This window comes from Antechinus flavipes, chromosome 5 (assembly GCF_016432865.1).
Source record: "Antechinus flavipes isolate AdamAnt ecotype Samford, QLD, Australia chromosome 5, AdamAnt_v2, whole genome shotgun sequence".
In the NCBI taxonomy this organism is placed as follows: domain Eukaryota; kingdom Metazoa; phylum Chordata; class Mammalia; order Dasyuromorphia; family Dasyuridae; genus Antechinus; species Antechinus flavipes.
In genome coordinates this window covers 216322722-216343659 of record NC_067402.1, presented here as the reverse complement: position 1 = coordinate 216343659, position 20938 = coordinate 216322722, and positions in this window count along the sequence as shown.

Genomic DNA, 20938 nt, shown 5'->3' with positions numbered 1-20938 from the left:
ATAAGATAGAAATGGGTTCATGATTTAAACATAAAGAGTGATATTATAAGCAATTAGAAGAAGAAAGGCTAGTTTACCTCTCAGGTCTGTGGAGAAAGCAGGAATTTGTGGCCAAAGAAGAACTGGAGTATATTATTAAACACAAAGCAGATACTTTTGATAGTAAGTTAAAAAGTTTTTGTATAAACAAAACTAATGCAGACAAGATTAGTAGAAAAGCAATAAACTGGGGAGAAATTTTACATTCAAGGTTTTTGATAAAGGCTTATTTCTAAAATATATAGAAAATTGACTCAATGTATTCAATTCAAGCCATTTCTCCAATGAATAAATTGTCAAAGATATTAACAATTTTCAAATGAAGAAATTGAAACTATTTCTCATCATATGAAAAGTGTTCTAAATCACTATTGATCAAAGAAATACAAATTAAGACAACTCTGAGGTACTACTATATACCTCTCAGATTGGCTAAGGTGACAGGAAAAGATAATGATGAATGTTGAAGGGGATGTGGGAAAACTGGGATATTAATACATTGTTGCTCGAGTTGTGAACTAATCCAACCATCCTAGAGAGCCAACTGGAACTATGACAAAAAGGCTATCAGACTGTGCATACCCCTCAATTCTTAAGATACTCCAAAGAGATCTTAAAGGAGGCAAGGGATCCACCTGTGCAAAAATGTTTACGGCAACCCTTTTCATAGTGTCTATAAACTGGAAACTGAGTGGATGCCCATCAATTGAGGAATGGCTGAATAAATTATGGTATGTTCATATTACGGAACATTATTGTTCTATAAGAAAAAGATGTTTTTAAAGAGACCTGAGAGATTTTCATGAACTGCTGCTAAATGAAGTAAGCAGAACCAGGAGATCATCATACATGGCAACAATGATTATATAAAAATCAAATCTGATGGCCATGGCTCTTTTCAACAATGAGATAATTGAGGCCAGTTCCAATGATCTTGTAAGAAAGAGAGCCATCTGTACCCAGAGAGAGGAATGTGAGAACTGAATGTGGATCAGAACATCACATTCCCCTCTTTTGTTGTTGTTTGCTTGCATTTTGTTTTCTTTCTCATTTTTTTTGTTTTTGACCTGATTTTTCTTAAACATATATGTATAAATATGTATACAAATTTTGTATTTAACATATCTTTTAACATATTTAACACATATTGGATTACTTGCCATCTAGGGGAGGGGTGGGGGAAAGAGGAGAAAGTTAGAAAACAAGACTTTGTAAAAGTCATTGTTGAAAAATTATCCATGTATATGTTTTGAAAATAAAAAGTTTTAACAACAAAAAAAAAGAAAACAAAAACAAAAACTCTTTAGGATCCTCAATGATTTTTAAGAGTATAAAAGGAAGCTGAGAACAAAAAGTTTGAGAAAAGCTGCTCTATGTCATACTGCCTCTAGCAAGCAGGAAAACAAAAATTTTTAAATGACAGGAAAAACATTACTGAAAAAGAAATAATGGAGAACCAGTACCAAAAGCAAAGATGCGATCTTATTTAATAAACATGAAATTTAAGTACATCTTTGATATAGTTAACATGCCACAAATAAACAGACAAAATGCATCTATTTTCAGACAAAGTTTTCCAACTGGTTGACTTTGAAAGCATCTAGATATTCTGGAAACAGAGGTTTGTTGTCAGATGAATTTACAAAGTTCATAACCTCTTCCTTTTTTTCTAAATCCTTTGTTTTTCTGTCTGCACATTTTTCTCTTTTCTGTATTATTTCATAAATGTGCCTATAAGCAGGCTTAGTTACTGTTGCTTGCTAATATTTCTATATATAAGTAATATGCACAGACTCAGACAAATGGTTCAATATTAAGCAGTAATGTTTGAGAGTCCAGAGGGTAACATATTGTTAACAAGATTAAACATTCATTCATTCATATGACAAATATTTACATTAGTGAGTATAAAATATCCACTGTATGGTCATAAAGGATAAATGATTTAAAGCTGAAAGAGACCTTTGAGGTCATCAAGATGCAGTTCCTCATTTTACATATAACCCAGAGAGGTATTACAAAGTCACATAAGAAGGTAGAGTTTAGCTGTGGCTAATTTATATACCTGGGGACATAGAAATGCCTTGACTTTCTTAGACTAAATTTTGAAACATACAAAGAATATAAGATCCAATATACCATAATTTACATTTTTCTCCCTGGTTAAAACACATTTAGTCAAAATTAAGAGAATATAATTAGGAGAAATAAAAATGATTTTTAAAAAATGGTACACATGCTCAATAAACCTCCCAAAAGGGCCTCTTACTTTTCATTTAGTTTTTCAATATTTGTTACCAATAACAATGCAGGAAGAACAATATTTGAAAATACAACAATACAGTCACAATTCAACAAATACAGAGCATGCCAGTGTAGTTAAAAGTAAGTTGGGCTTGGAATCGGAAAAGAACCGGATGTCAGTTTTACTCCCAAAGCTTACTTAATTATATGATAGCTTCCTATAAGCAAGATGCTTCCCCTCTCTGATCTGTTTTCTTACCTGTAAAATGAAGGCAATACTAATTCTTAAAAGATTTTTGTGAAGGAAATTCTTCATTATCCTTAAAATGATGCTGAATGTTATCTTATCTATGTAAGAAGTTTTGGGATTTGTGAAGGCAGGTGTTGCCCTTAAACAGCTTGAAATCTAGGGCTATTTCAGTAATTCCATGGAGTAATTTTTAAAAATCACTTCATAGACACCAATATGGGCAACAGAGAAAAGTGAAATGGTAAAAAAAAAAAAAAAAAAAAAAAGTCTTTTGTCACAGAATACAGTGGCTTACAAAAATGAACAATGGAGTTGGAAAGGACTTTACAGAATATCTCTAACACTAATTATTTAACTTCTGGTAAGTTGCTTAAATTCTAATCCTTGGTTTTCTTATTTCTAAAATGGAGATGATAATATAACTTTTATTGCTTACTATGGGAATTTGATGTAAGAAAATTATTCTGGAAACTTTAAAATGCTATCTAGGTTAGAGTTATCAAGCACCTTAATTTTCATCTGGTCTGATGCTGCCATTGTACGAAGCAAAAGACTGAGAATGAGAGAGGGGAAATGATTTGCTTACGATCTATTGATTGCATAGCTCATGAGAGCTATTTGGACAAAATCCCAGGTCTCCTGATTCTCAAGACTGTATTACTCAGCTGTCTTGTCATTTCTGAATCAATTCAGGAATGGTCATCCTTGCATAGATCATAAGATTGTAGACCTAGATCTGGAAGGGACCTTAGAGACCTTTTGGTTCATCTTTCTTACTTTACAGACAAGGAAACACCCATGAAGGATAAATGACATATTCTTTTCACACAAATAGCAAGCATCAGAAGCCAGATAATAACAAAACTCTTTGGCTGTCAATAAAGATTCCTTTGGTGCTAGGCACCTTTGTTTGTAGTTAGAAATAGACTTGCCAAAAGGAAGTGGAAAAAAGCAGGGCCAAAAAACTAGAAAAGAAGCAAAATGATAAATATGCAGTTCTCCAGAAAAGCATCTGAAAAACCAGAGGTCACAGGTGTAGTCATCTAAGACAATCAAGAGTTAGAGAAGAGCTTTGGGCAAGAACAGAATTCAAAGGTGAAGACAAACATTAGAGCCCAAGGTCAAAGTAGCAAACAATCATACTAGGAAATAGCCAGGCAAGTCAAGGCAACAGGGCGAGAGTGGTTCCAAATACTTTGACAATTATTTTGTGCTCAGTTGTTTGGAAGCATATGAAGACTTTTCAATTTGGGAGCAACTAAATTAGTTTTGTTTTGCCTCCTAGATCTTCCTGATGAGACATCATTATGTCTAGAGCTGATAAGTCTCTGATATTTTCCCAGTGGGAGATATTTGTGTCAGGACCAGTGGCTTTGCAAAAATAAGTTTTCTTTGAGATCCCCCAACCAATAAAACACAGAAAAGCTCCATATTGGCCCCACTGAATTTAGCCCTCATCAACCAGTGTTATGGTGATTTATGAGGTTTAATTTTTTCTTAATACTTTACAAATTCCATGGTAGTAAAAACTCAACTATCTTTGCCCTCCCTATTCACTCCTATTCTCTTCCCATTTAAACTTGATCTTAATGTATCTTCTGGTGAAATCTCTGGATTGGAGACCATATTTGAAATCTGCCAGTCCCTGGACCCCACTGTACCCCCTCTTTTCCTTGTGCTTTAAATAAATCCATAAATTAACCCTTTGCATTCAGGATATCATCCTTACTTAGAAAAAGGTAAAAAGTCTTAGAAACTTGCTAGTTGTATGAACCTGCTTAGCCTCTCCCAGGCTCAGTTTCCTCACATGTAAGGGGGATAATAATAGAAATATCACCTATACTTCCCAGGATTGTTGTGAGGATAAAATAGGGTATTTATAAAACATTTTGCAAATCTTAAAGTGCTATACTAATCTCATCAGATATTATTGTTATTTTATTATTTATAATGGAATGGCAGCTCTTTCTAGAACAATTGGCAAAATCCAGGGAATACTATCCCTCTTAATATCTTTATATTCTTTGTCACACTTCTTAAATATCTATTAGGTTAATTTCTGTAGAATCACTGAAGGCTCTAGACAGTCCCATCAAGATTTTGCCAAAAGTGAGATGAATACAGAGTCCCAATTTCCCATATCGGGCCCACCCAGGCATTTTGGAATTCTCTTTCTACTCATGGCCCTATCCCCTTTACAAATGTCTACCATTAGTTCATGCTCATGTAGTTTTTCTAACTAGTGTCAAATATCTCAAGCCAGGCTGACTCAGGCCAATCCAATAGTTAAGGCTCAGGATTAGAACATATAAAAGAAGTTTACTTATCAATGATGAGAGTTAATAATATACCACTAATTCACTTTGGCTCCATATTTGTCAAAGTAGCAACATTCTGCACAGAAAAATATGCTGATTTGAATAGTAGTGGTGTTTATATTCAGACCGACAAATGTTAGGTCCATATAGACTTGTCATTTTACATATCAGATAACCAGGAAATTACATTAGTGGCTCATACCTCAGACCCCTGGACCAATCAAATCTAGGGAATAGTTTCTCTGCTCCTTTAAAGAGAGCTCATACTATATGAAACAAATGCTACTCAGGTATACCCAAACTTGTTAATAAGTGGGAAATATAAGATTTGATTCTCAGACAATGAAAACTGCTCCCATTTTAATCAACTAAATGAATATCTTCTCAATGGCTTGACAATTGATGACCATTGCTATGAATTAGAATCAAATTCTAACTCTCATAACATAATCCCTTGGTTGGGAATTATACCAAAAAGCTCCTAGTGAACTCCACAATTTCTTTTAGCTTTGAAATATTTTAATAGAAATTTCCTTCTATTCACATAAAATTTTATAATTTTAAAATTATTTTCATGTGCATTATCTCTTTGAAGCCTCACAATACTGAAAAGCAAAGTCACTTGTCCAGGGTGATAATAATTTTTCCTCAGGATGCTAAAAGAAGGGAAACAATTATTTAACATTTGGTTAGTGAAAATAATTATGAAAAATAGGAAATTACCAGATTGTACAAGTTTCCATATCACAAGTAAGTTTTTGCCCAGTCCTACCCAATTTTTCTTTTTTGTATACATGCATATACACACATATATAAATGTATAGAGGTATGCACAAAAATATGTGCATATATATGTGTGTGTGTATATATATATATATATATTATATATATATATATATATATATATATATATATATATATATATATATATATAAATGTATGTATATGCCTATATCAGTATAGAGATGTACACATGAATATGTTTATGGGGGAAGAAAGAGTGACAGAGAGAGACAGAAAGAGAAAGAAAAACTGAAGTTGAAGAATTTCATATGGCAAAGATGTTTCACAGAGGGCAGTGATGATTTACTGATTGTTCTTACTGGTTCCCCTGGCATCAATTTTTTAAAAGTTGCCTCTTTTTAAAGGTAATTCTGACTCCTTGTCAAAAACAAAATTTTGGATTTTGTGTGTATGAATCTTAAATGTAATGCCTTGATTCATGAGCTAGCCACAAATTCACAGTTGAACTGTTTTCATTGGATTCATATGAAAGATTTATTAACCATTAGAATTTTCTATAGTATTTTCCATTTTAAAATTTTCTATTAACACATTTTTTGCCTCTAGTGTCCTTTGTTCCTTCTTTCCTTCCTTCCATCTTTTCTCCTTTCTCTTTTCTATGCTACTCTGTCTTTCTCTTCCTTTCATTCTCCCTTTCTTTCTTCAATGGCTGTTTTCTTTACCGGTTCTTTTGCAAGGAAAAAAAAAAACCTGAAGTTTCTTTAATGGGATCTCCCCTTCCTTCATCTTATGAAATGTAATGGAAATAGATGAATTCACATGTTGTGTGTGGCCTCCAAAAAGGAAAAAAATCCTGAGGTCAAGTCTGGGGCCTGGCTGGTTTTCTCTTTATGCAGGATCAGGGAGTAAAAGTGTTAATGTGATCTCATGCTTATAAAGGTGGTTCAGAATTCTTTCACACAGGTGTTAGGAAAGAATTTCTACAAACAAAACTGATGAAAAAACATCTGCTCCATTGCAGTAAGCCTGGCTACATCAGCAAGCTTTTTAATTCCCAGGACTCTATTTATAACTAGCTAGAAGTTACAGTCAAGTCACACTTAGAAATTCAGTTGAGATAAGCATTACTGCATAAAAAAGAATATAATCCCTTTGATAGGCTTTTGTTTTGGGATGGAGGGTGGTGAGTCAATTGGGGATTAAATGACTTGCCCAGGGTCACACAGCTAGTAAATATTAAATGTCTGAGAGTAGATTTGAAGACAAGAATGTTGCTCTATCTACTGCACCATCTAGCTACTCCCACTTTGAAAGACATAGAAAAAAAAAAATTTGAATCCCCAGCACATATCATAGTATCTTGCAAATAATAGGGCTTAACATGTATGTTGGGTTTTCTTGAATTCTTGAGTGTAATAGCTGTGCTAATACATGAACTAATAACTCAACTTTTTATATTGTACTTCTCATTAAAGTAAATTCTTTCATAGAAAAATTTGGAATAGGTGATGAGCAGAAAAATCAGGAATCTTGGAATAATGGGATCATAGATTGAAGACAGATCCCTAGAGATCATCTAGTCTAGCTCCCTTCATTTTACAGATAAAGAAGCTGAGACTCAGAAAAGAAAACTGACTTGTCCAATGTCAGAAAGGTACGAAATATAATCAGGATTTGAACTCAGATTTTTTGTCTCTGGAGTCAGTGCTCTTTTAAGTTTCCTTATATATAATGGATTAAATATATTCCTTAGGTATGATGGATTAAATCCAGTGTTCTTAACCTGGGGTCCATGAACTTAAAAAAAAAAAAAAAACTTTTAATAACTGCATTACAATATAATTGAATTTTATTTTATTTAATTTACTTTACATTTTAAAACATTATTCTTTTTTTAAATAGCTTTTTATTTACAAGTTATATGCATGGGTAATTTTACAGCATTGACAATTGCCAAACCTTTTGTTTCAATTTTTCCCCTCCTTTCCCTCACCCCCTCCCCTAGATGGCAGGATGACCAATACATGTTAAATATGTTAAAGTATAAATTAAATACAAAATAAGTATACATGTCCAAACCGTTATTTTGCTGTATAAAAAGAATTGGACTCTGAAATAGTGTACAATTAGCCTGTGAAGGAAATCAAAAATGCAGGCGGGCAAAAATGTAGGGATTGGGAATTCTATGTAATGGTTCTTAGTCATCTCCCAGAGTTCTTTCTCTGGGCACAGCTGGTTCAGTTCATTACTGCTCCATTGGAACTGATTTGGTTCATCTCATTGCTGAAGATGTCCAGGTCCATCAGAATTGATCATCATATAGTATTGTTGTTGAAGTATATAATGATCTCCTGGACCTGCTCATTTCACTCAGCATCAATTCATGTAAGTCTCTCCAGGACTTTCTGAAATCATCCTGTTGGTCATTTCTTACTGAACAATAATATTCCATAGTGTTCATGTACCACAGTTTATTCAGCCATTCTCCAATTGATGGGCATCTATTCAGTTTCCAGTTTCTGGCCACTACAAAGAGGGCTGCCACAAACATTCTTGCACACACAGGTTCCTTTCCTTTCTTTAGTATCTCTTTGGGGTATAAGCCCAGTAGAAACACTGCTGGATCAAAGAGTATGCACTGTTTGATAACTTTTTGAGCATAGTTCCAAATTGCTCTCCAGAATGGCTGGATGTATTCACAATTCCACCAACAATGTATTAGTGTCCCCGTAAAAAACATTATTCTTAAATGAGGTCCATGGGCTTCTTCAAACTTGCAAAAAGGTCCATGTCACATAAAATTTTTAATATGGTCCACTGGTAACAGCTTTAGCCCATGATGTGAGAAATGGACTCCACTACCAGCTTGGTCATTAACCATGGAATAATGTATAATTAACTTCATTTTCTACTGCCACAATTTTTTGATTGGTTGATTTGTTCTGAACTTATTTTTCATTAATGGAAAGAATTCCTCCTTCTAGAAGCTCATTTTACAACAATTCAAATTAGCAACTGCTCTACAATTTAGATTTGTCAACTTCGACTTGCCTGGGGTAATGAAAAGTTAGATATCATAGGAAGAATTTGAAATGACTATGAAGTTAGTTCACTATCTGATATGCCAAGTTTCTCTCATACCTCCATTCAGTCATCCACAAACTAACAACATAATCATCGAATTTTTGTTTGTTCACTAGTATTTTAAGCACAAAGTGAAATGATTCATATTAATAGCTTATGTTGATATGGTGATTTGCCATTAGAAAGTATTTTCACATATAAGTATATAATTTCTGAATTGTAAGAATGCATACTCCACTCCTATCCACCTATAACTCCTGCTTCCAAATCCATTGAGGCTAAGCAAAACAGTGTTATATAAAACAGTTGCCTCCACAGAGACAGAGTTGAACTAGGCTTGCAAGCTGAAGGAGCTGGTTGAATTAGTAGACCATTTCCAACATCCCAAGTAGGTATGTAACTCCAGAGAAAGATAGCGATTAGAGAACAATTTAATAATTTATTTAAAAGGGAGAGATTTACTGGGACCAAATGGATCCATGATTTGGTCCTAGGGCTGAATGAGACGATGGTCTCAAAGAATCCGGCCGCAAATGTCAGATACAAGATTCTTTTATAGGGTAACAAGAACAATGACATAATGGGGGAGATACCTGGATGGGGATGACCTACTTGAGGCAGGAATCTAGGATGACATAATGGGAGGTACTGGAGAGGCTCCTGATATTCTAATGATATCTAAAATGGATAAAGACCTTTATCCCATCAAACATTAAGAGGGAATAAGTATAGCCTGAAGTCTAAGATATAAGACCTTTATCCTAACATTAAGAGAGAATGGTTATAACCTGAGGCAGAGTAACTGAATAGGACAATTAGGGAAACTGGATCAGGACTTTAAAAGAGAACTGTGGCACAACAGGTATTGGTAATAACTTTCATCAACACCATAATCTCCATTTTATTAATGAAGAAAACAGGATTCACCAATTCTCCCTGTGCAACAGGAGAACTGTTCGGTTCTGCAAATATGTATTGTATCTAGGATATACTGCAACATATTTAACATATATAGGACTGCTTGCCATCTTGGGGGGGGGGGGTGGAGGGAGGGAAGGGAAAAATCAAAACATAAGCAAGTACAAGGGATAATGTTGTAAAAAAAATTACCCTGGCATGGATTCTGTCAATACAAAGTTATTATTAAATAAAATTAAATTTAAAAAAAAAAGAAGAAGAAAACAGGATTCAGAGCATTAAGGTTGTTCAGTTAAGAGTATCTATCCACATAGAAAGTGTCCTGAAAAATTAAGGAAGTATAACCAGAAAAAGAGTGTATTTGCTATATTTCCAACATTCAAACTGGCCAACATAATCAACTATTGATATAGAATTTCCTTGAAATTGACTGTTGGCCTTGCAGAATTTTTATACCATAATGGAACTAGTCCTAGAATTAAAGGGAGAAGACTTGAGTCTATGTTATAATTCTCCTAATTCTTACTTGAGTGACTCAAGAAATCATTTGGTCTTCCTGTTTCATTCTTTAAAAAATGGGGGGGGGGGAGGATGTTCACAATCAGTTACCTCAAGGGATTGCTAGGAGCAATGCATTTTGTAAGTCATAAAACACTATAAATGTGAGCTATTTTATGCTTATTAATTTATAGATATTTATAAATAATAACATTATGAGCAACTACTATGAATAAGTAATTTTGGTGTGGTTTTAAACATGCACTATTAATGATAATTTATTGACTAATGATTAGTCACATTTATAAATGAAGAATAATAATCATCCATCTATCAACAATATAACTAACACATACTGATTAATTATGGACTCCATTTGTCAGTATTTAACATTTTGCCCTATAATGAAATTCTTGATCCAACTTGGGAGGGAGGGAAGAAAAAGACAGGCAGACTCTGTATAGTTAATGTGCTAAAAATTATTTATAAATACTCTTCTAAACATTTCTTCTTGTGGTGAACATTACTCAACATCCTGATCCACCCACTGTCTACCCCTTTCTTTATTTTTCCTTTTTTTGGAAGGGTCTGATTGCTAAATGATTGAAATATTCACAAAGCTACAAGCTTGAAAGAAAATGGGCAACTGCAAGTCACCTGGGGACTAAGGAATTCTGTAACAGGATAATCATTACAACCACACATTGTGATATTTAGTGGTAGTATGTGAGAGTTTTTAATTATCCTTCTAGTTTAGTATGATGAGATAAGTCTTGTTCCATGTCTTAAGAAATAGTAGCTCACATGTATAGAGTACTGAAGATTTATTAATAATAATTCACATTTATAAGACATTTTAAATGTTTACTCAGTACTTTTCTCAATAAAAATAATAACACCTAATATGAAAAAATAGATGTTATATTATTATTATTATAGCACTTATTATGAAAAATAATAGGTGCTGCTTTATAATATATCATATGTACAATATAATATAGAATAACATGATGATAAGATATAACTTAACCTAATATGACATAATATTATATATGACATTATATAATTAGCATAGTATGATATAATATAATATAGAAAATAGCATAGCACCTACTTTTTCACATTATGTACTATAATATTGTTGTTGAGAAAAGCACTATGAAAAACTGTAAATGCAATATTCTTATTGTTATATCATAGTATATTTATTATTGTACATTATGCTATTATTTTCATGTGTAAAGCGCTTTACAATTATTATCTCATTTGATCTTCACAACAAACTTGTAGGTATGTGTTATTATAATCCCTATTTTATGGTTGAAGTAATTGAAGACAATAAAAATTAATTATTTTGCCCAAGATCACACAGTTAATGTGTGTCTGAAGTCACATTTGAAGTCAGGTCTTTTTTTTTTTTTTTCCAGGCCTAGTACTCTATCAATTCTATCAGTTGGTGGCCTATTCATGCAAGTTAGACAATTATTTCCTTTTTTTTTATACATGGTGATTGAGACAAAGAGATGTTGGATGACTGATCTAAATTTATGCAACTAGTTAATGTCAGAATGAGGGATTTTTATTTGAATCTGTTGACTAAGACCATTACTGCACATTTCTGCCCAAGATTTATAAAATACTTTCCTCATAATAACCACATGAGGTTATAGTGTAAGTATTATTGTCCTCTCCATTTTATAAAAGATGAAATTTAGTCTCTGAGAAGTTAAGTGACTTTTTCTTAATCACACATTAGGAAGTTTGAGCATCAGATAGTAATTGTAAAATGCTTAGAACAGGTGCTGACATATAATTGTTGCTATAGAAATGTTAGCTATTATTATACTCCAATTCTAATTCCTAGTCTAGTGCCCTCATATGGGTCTTATTTCATTCCATCCCATCCATTCAATCCCTACTACCAATTAATAAGGAGAATTTTTTAAGTTTTCTAATGACAAACTCAATATTCTACTAGTGAAATATTGCCATATTTCAAATATTTGTATGATTTTGGCTAGAATATTGAAATCCCATCACTTTACAAGGATTATTCTGAGGGATAAATAAAATAATGTATGTAAAACCATTTAATAAACCTTAAAAAACCATGTAATGTAAGTTGCTATTGTCATTATTGCTGTTATATTATTTTTCTGCTATTGGTTCAATAAAAATTCAATAGAAATAGCCCTGGGATAAGTAACTATCATGCTATTATTATTTTATTTATTCTTAATCTTACTTTTAAATGGGTATATAAAATAACTGATTCTTTTGGTAACAATTCAAGGAGGAAAAAGACTTATTATCTGCATGTTCACTGAACTCATCTTTGGGACATTTCCAATAGCAAAAATGATGACATGCTGGGGATGGTATGTGGTTCATTCTGTTTCCATATGGTTTTTATTTGTGCTACAAGTTTTCTATTTTTGGAATTTTTTTTCATTCCATCACTTAAAGTTTATGAGTATTCCACTTAGTGATATTTATTTAAAACATCATTCTAAAAAGAAAGCTTTGGGGAAACCAAATGATTGGGAACAAGTTTTAGCATGTGATAATGTTCTGGTTCCAATATTAGTTATTTATTGAGTTTTCCAAGATATTATTGAAGTCTGTATTTGGAGGAGAGAAATGTTACATCTTTTACTTTATGAAAAGTAGGTGATATTATATGTATAATTCTGACCAGCTTGTCTCTTACAATATAATCACAACCTGCAATAATATGTTGAATAGCATCTACTATTCCCTTATATAATCTACATTAGTTCATAAGATTAAATTTGGGGACAATCTTTCTGAAATTTTTGGTGACAAATACTTGCCCTTGAATTGCTGTCATAAACCTCTTTGGTTCTCTGAGCAAATCCCCATGATTCAAATATTTATCATAAGTTTTTTTTTTTCCTTTCAAAATATTGTTTATTGAATTCAGGTGGAATCACTCATGGAATACTTTTTAGAATAAAAAAAACTTTTGATTCCATCCTTATATCATAGCCCTTTTAAAGATTCTATACTAGATCGTCTATGTACACCATTCTAGATTTCCAGGGCCATACATACCAATCTTCAGGATATCCCCGGATACACATGAAGATGAGCCAATCTTAAAGTGCAAAACAGCCTTTCTTTATTAGTAATCTCAGCAGGGGTTAGCAGGAAGCATAAGCAAGTGTATGTATGTCTCTGTGTCTCTCTCTTACTCTATCTCTGCCTCTCTGCATCTCTTCTACTCTCTATGGACTCAAAGCGTTATTTATATTTACTCTTTTGGGATTAGCCTGTGCCGAGGCCATTCAGCACTGGTTAAGTGGATCCGCAGACGGGAGATACCTAGAGTTAGTGCTACATTCTAAGAGGAGATCTAGCAAGAGGACACACCCCTCATTATCTCAGGGAACCTTTAATACCTGTAAGATTCAACCTCCTTCCTCAGAAGCCAAGCCCCTTTTTACTTCCTGGGCCCACCCAATAAGCTGACATGGAATACATGGTGATTCTCAGAGAAGGAAAAACTTCCCTAACAAGATTCCTTCTACAAAACTACTTTTAGTTACATTTGACAAATGCAAAGGCATGTATCTATTATCTTTTAACTCCATAAGCATTTCTCTTAAGTTCTTTATCTGGTTCTCTGAGAATAACCATTAATCTTCCCCATTCTTTTGTTTTTGATATATGTAACCATTTTTCTATAGCTGGCTTAGATGTATTTCCTTAATATTTGTGTAGGTTTTCCTTTGGTTACTTCATAAATCTTTTATTATTGATTTCATTGTTACAAAAGTGCACATTAATTAGTATCACATATGTATTAATTGCTCTAAATGTGCCTTTGATACAATTCTAGAGAATTGATGTGAGAACCCCCTCTTTGGTCGGAGGTGCAGATCCAATGTGAAAGAATTCACAAACCCAAAAATTCTGAATGGCAAAAGGGAAGATTTTTATTGGCACTGAGAAGTCAGCTTTGCTAAGAAGACAAACTCCTCAATGGCAATTCTGGCAGAGAAATAACAAAGGGTTATCACTGAGAAAAGGGTCTCTTCACAGCAGGCAAGAGTCCTGGTAGGCAACTGTGCCAAGAGGAGAAGTCCTTTGGCAAAGCACAATCCTACATCGGATTTCTGCAAAGATTTAAAGTTTTAAAATGGCCATTTTATAAGAAGTCTGATGCTTGGTTCCAGTTGAAAAGAGAGACAATGCCCCCAGGCCTAGATACTTATCTTGGAGTTTCAAGCCACTCAATAGTAATGTTTGGCCCAGATCTCCAATTGAATAAAATCATTTTGAAGACTTTTTTTCCCAGAGCCTGGAATTTGAGAGGATCCAGGCTACCCCCAAAAGACCAATGGAGGGTGATTTGACCAAGATTTCCAATTGAATGGAATCACTTAACTTAGAAAAGGTTTGTCTGGAAAGTATGCTTCTTTCCAGACTTTTTGGAGTTGGAGACCTCGAATCTCCCCCTCCCCCCCTTTTTTTTTTACAGATAAAAGGGGACACAGTTTCAGAGTGATTCATATATAATAACTTTTTATTTACAAGATACATATATGGGTATTTTTCAGCATTGACAATTGCAAAATCTTTTGTTCCAACTTTCCCCTCCTTTCCCCCACCCCTTCCCCCAGATGGCAGGTTGACCAAAACATGTTAAATATGTTGAAGTATAAGTTAAATACAATATATGTATGCATGCCCAAATAGTTATTTTGCTATACAAAAAGAATCAGACTTTGAAATAGGGTACTATTAGCCTGTGAAGGAAATCAAAAATTCAGGCAGACAAAAATAGAGGCACAGTAGGCTTGACCATTTCACCTCCTTTTTATACATACAAAACAGTGTCCATCCACACACTGATGTGGAAAACTGGGGAATGTGTAGATAACATCCCAGTCACTAATACAAGGTAGATAATGTGTGACTTATCACCCAGGAGAAGTAGTAGCATCAGGTTTACACATACAGAATCCTAATAAGCAACCTGGTGATAGTCACCCAGATTATGACTCCAGACCACAAAATCCAGGAATATATTGGACAGCAGTTGTAACAGCTGACCGACCTATGCTCATGATCTATATAAATGGCCTACCATTGGAAGGATTGGTAGACACAGGTGCAGATCGTACAGTTATTCGAGGTGCCAATTGGCCCAGTCACTGGCCAAAGATTAAAGCAGACACCTATATGTCTGGAGTAGGAGGATCAATAGCAGCTGAAGTTAGTGCTGCCCCTATGAGATGGACTTTTGAAGGCAAAACAGGAGTTTTTATTCTTTTTATAGTTGAAAAAATCCCCATCAATCTGTGGGGAAGAGATATTTTACAGCAATTAGGGTTAAAAATGAGTACTTCAGTTTTTTAAGCAGGGCTGCTGTTGCAACACTTTCATCTGTTCCTATCTAATGGAAAACTGATACACCAGTGTGAATAGAACAGTGGCCCTTAGGTAGCGATAAAATTCAGGCCTTATTAGATATAGTACAGGAGCAGCTTGAACAAGGGCATTTACAACCTTCTCTAAGTCCTTGGAATTCCCCAGTGTTCATTGTAAAAAAGAAATCTGGAAAATGGAAGATGCTCACTGATTTAAGAAAAGTGAATGAACAGATGGAAATTATGGGAACTCTTCAGCTTGGACTTCCATCTCCTACTTAGTTGCCTAGAGAATGGCCTCTTTGGGTCATAGATATTAAGGATTGTTTCTATTCTATGCCTCTGGATAAGGAGGATATGAAAAGATTTGCCTTTTCAGTGCCCAGTGTTAACTTAGCTGAACCTTATAAAAGATATGAATGGACAGTTTTGCCACAGGGAATGAAAAACAGCCCCACTATGTGTCAAATGTATGTTGCTGCTGCTCTTGCTCCAATAAGAAAAGCATTTCCAAAAATTAAGCTATTACATTATATGGATGATATATTGGGATGTGCACCTGAGGAACAAATGCTAGAAGCATGTCTACAATGTCTAATGGACTTCAATTGCCTCCCCGAATTTTATGTAAATTATTCTTGGCATTGTTGTGCTCATGGAACATTCTAAATAGAGAATAGTTTTCCATATAAAAATGAAATGCTCCAGAATTCTAATGACATTCAGGTCTATTTTATATATTTTCCATAAATTAATAAGTCACAAATTGTGTTAATCAATAAAAAAAAATTTTGTAAATGTCATTTTTCCTGGAAGATTTGTTCAATTAATACCAAATTGATAGTAAGTTGCTCTTATTCCTCTTGGGACTTTTTGATACAAGTCTTTTAAACCTTGGGGAATATATTATTTCATTTTGAATGTTTATAGTATTCTTACATGATATTAGTGCTAGATGATATGAGTATATACATAAACAAGCAGTTAATCTATATATAGAAGGCTATCTGTTGTTCTCATATTTTAATAATAAAAATGTGATGCATCTCTCCCATCTGAGACATATCCTCATCTCAGGAACCATGCACTCAAAATGGCAACCATCTTTGGCAGCACTCATGTCTGTGAACAGATTTTTTTCTAGAATGAAACATTTGAAATCTCCAACCAGATCAAGACTAACAGATGCACACTTGCATCACTTGTTAAGACTAGCAGTGACAAATATGGAACCAGACATTGACCATCTCATTAGCCAAAAGCAGGCCCATAGTTCCCATTGAAATACTGGTAAGGTTGTTGATTTAACTTTACTTCATTTTAAATATTGTATTTGTTCCCATTTTGTTTCTTCACTTCAAAATAAGACATATGCAGCATGCATAGGAATTTGCTCATGGTTTTTGTTTTTACTACAGTCCAGCCCTCTAACAGTCTGAGAGACAGTGAACTAACCCCCTATTTAAAAAGTTTGAGGACCTCTGCTCTAGACTCTGCTCTTACTTCTCTTCTCTCCCTTTGCCTCTGACTTTTAAATGGTGTCCCTTGATCTGCTTGTGTACTCTTTGATGAAATAAAGGACTCCTTGTGACTACAATAATGTTTTTTGTGAGTTTTTCACATTCCAAAAAACTCCCATAACCTTGAGCTTCATCAATGATGATGATGATAAAGCTTTTATATAGCATTTTAAAGTTTACAGAGTACTTTATTAATGTTTTCTCATTTGATCCATACATACAATAATACTATGAGGTAGGTCCTATACTTGTTTTAATAGATAAGGAAACTATGGATGAGGTAGGTTAAGTGACTTGTCCAGAGTCACACAACTGGTAAATGTCTGACACAGGATTAGGATTAAGATCTCTTTTTTTTTACTGCAAGCCACTAATTTAGTGATTTAAATAAGAAGTTGATAAATGTCCATTCCAGAGATTCCACTTTTTTGTGAGGATGTAATAGATGAATTTTATTTCCTAAAAAATCATATTAACAGAATAGAAATAATGAAACAGCAAGAGGGTCTATAATATTTCAAATGCAAGTTATTACCATTAGTATACATGAACTTAAATAGATGCTATAAAAATATATATAAATATGTATATAAATATATATATATGTGTGTGTGTGTGTGTGTGTACATATATAGGTATGCATGTGTGTAATATATATATATATATGATTGCAAGGATAAAATCTTCACAATACAACAATTCTACAATAATCATAAATCAAACCTCAGAACAAAGAATAGAGTGGCCACAAGTATTCTCAGAATGGTTGGATTTCTTCATAGAAGAATGGGGGGGGGGGCGGAGAAAAAGAAGAAGAAAAAATGGAGAAAAAATCAAAAACTTTAATAAAGAAGCTAGAAACTTTTAACAAAGCCATAATTATTGTGAAAAAGAGAACAGAGAAAATAGAACAAATATATAGATAGGTGAAAAAATATTAAAGATCAAAAGATTATAGATTTAAAATGAGGTGGGTCTAAAATCAAATAATCAATTAACAAACATTTACTAAATATCTGCTATTGCCAACTACTGTACTAACACTAAGCTTGTGTGAGAGGCCGAAACAGACGGACAGACAGAGATAGAAACAGAGAGACAGAGAAAGGGACAGAGGGAGGGAAAGAAGGAAGGAAAGGAAGGGAGAAAGAAAGAGATGGGAGGGAAGGAGAGGGGAGGAGAAAAATAATCCTTGTCTTACAATCTTATGATATAATGGAAGAAAACAACATACAAAAGAAAATTGAAAAGTTGGGTTGCAGCAGGTGCTGAGGAAGGTATCTGACATAGGAGAATGGTGGAAGTCAGAGAGTTCTCAACATAGTGAATGATCTGAGAAATAAAGAGCTATTCTGAGCCTGAGCTCCTTTATTAATTGGAAGTTTTGGTGTTCAATGGTTCCATCCTTCTATATGAGTGAACAGAGTACAGTGATGAGGTACAATCCTCAGGCTGATGGGATTTTGAAGCATAATGAGGTTTTTCCAATAGCAAATTTCCTTGGGCAAGGTAGAAAAGTTAGATTTATAGTTCAAAGAGAAAGAATCTTGAGTTTCAGAAAGGGGAAGCAATTTGTCCAAAGTCAACCAGGTGGTAAATGGTAGATAAGAATTCTAAACCGTGTTCTTTGCCTCTAAATCTAGCACTTGCCTCACTAAATTGATTTAGAAAAGAGGATATGGAATGGTCCTGTAGAAGTCACCAACCTCCTTAAATGACGTGATAAAATCATACAAATAAAATCCCTTTATTATAGTGTTTTAAGAAATCACAAGAGAAAATTGTCCAAAAGTATTGGAACCATAAGACAAAGTACAGATCAATAAAATACTAAAAACACCACCAGAGAGAAACAATAGCTTTAAGAAACAAAAAATGTTAACATCAAATTCCAGAACTTTTAGTTCAAAGAGAACATATTATAAACACAAAGAGATCATGTGTTAATGGATTTCAATCAGTATCATGGAAGGCTACACGTCCACAAAAAGAAAGGAAAAAAAAATGGAATTTGCTCTACAAAAAATTTAAGAAAATGGATTATACCCCAAGTACCTTTTCATTCAAAACTTAAAATAATCTGTGAATGGAAGAAATGGCTTTCTAATAGAATTGATAAATATCAAGCATTCCTGTTCAGAAATATAAAAACAAACAAAATTTAAATGCTGCACACAGAAACTATTTACAAAAGATAAGCAAGTTTGAATAATTCTATGTTGAGCTAAGTTGATTATCTAGTATTTATATGAAAAGGAAGGAAAGAAAACAATTATCCTTTGGGAATTCTAACTTCTCCAAGTAAGGGAACAAAGACAGAAAAGCTCTGGGTTAATGTTAAAAATTTTTTTATAAAAAAATGAATTGGGGAAATAGGGAAATTGACCCCAACATCCATTTCTCATTACAGTAATAAAAACAAACATTGTGACATTTCTTGTAGTTAAGAAAGTACAGAATAAAATTGTTTAAAGATATAGGTGAGATGAAGGATGTTATGAACCACACTTTTATCTAGGCTGAACAAAGGAAGGTAAACCTTTTTGAAATGTGATTATAAAATTATATGTGTATATAACATACATATAAATAATATATTTATTGCACATAAGGGCATGTGTATATTTTTAATACTTTTCTGTCTGGTTCAGATAATACTGATGTCACTTTGCTCACTTACCCCATTCTTTTTATTCATACCATGTTTGTACAATTATCTTCTTATGGACCCTTACTTATATTAGGCCATCTCCCTAAACTGTGTTCTCCAAATGACCCATATCTATACTGCTTTCCTTCTTTACCTCTGAATCTTGAATTTTTCTGAGATTTAGTTCTAGTCCTAGCTTCCTCAGAAAGCCATTGCTGATCAGTCCCTTATCCTCCCTTCTCCCCACACCCACTACCTCACTCCCCACTTTATTCTGAGATTATATTCCATTTACAATCTATCTACACGGTTATTTGCATGCTGTCTCTCTCATGAGAACACCAGATTCTTTAAAGCAAGGACCATAGTTTTCCTTTCTATGTCCAGGGCCTAGCACAATGTTTGACTTCAATATATACTTAATAGGTGTTTCCCCCTCAAACTCCCACTGATTACACTCTTCTACCCAGAGAGTTATTAAACTGGCTATATCCTTTGACTCAACAATAACACTACTAGGTCTGTTTCTTTAGAGAATTAGGAAAAAAGGAAAAAAAGCATATGTTCTAAAATGTTTATAGCATCTTTCTTTGTGGTGGCAAAGAAATGGTAAGCACAGGCATGTCTGTGAATTATGGAGATGCTGAGCAAGTTGTGATGTATGATCATGATAGAATACCACAGTGCTATAAGAAATGATGAGTTCAATGATTTTAGAAAAATATGGGGACTTCCAGTTAAGATGGCGGAGAGGAGGCTCACAGCTGCATAAGCTCCGCGCTTTCTCTCACTATCCACTTCATTACAAGCTCTGAATCAATGCTTGACTGAAAAAAAACCCACAAATAGTTACCAAGAGAAGCCATCCTTGAGATTCGCAAGAAAGGTCTGTCTTTACTGGAGGGCTGGGACGGTTTTAGACCGGGCGCAGGCGGCGGGCAGCGGCAGTGAGAGCACGGGAGCAGATTGGAGAGAAGGTGGGGAGTGATAGCAGCAGTCTCTGCGGGGAGAGCTTTGCTACAGGTTTAGATACTTTGCTCCGGCAGCAAGTCAGCAGCCCAGCAGAGAAGCTAAAAACACCGGGGCTGAAGAATACAACCCCAAACAGCTGGAGTCTCTCAGGACCTGGCCGCCCTCTCTTTCCCCCTCCTCCCTCCCCCCCTCCCCCCCCCCCCCAGTGACTCAGCACGCTCTGGGATCTCAGAGCGCAGGCGCACACAGTTCTGCCAGTGCCTCACTGCTACCCCCCGCAGTCTGGAGAGGAAGCTCGGTAACAT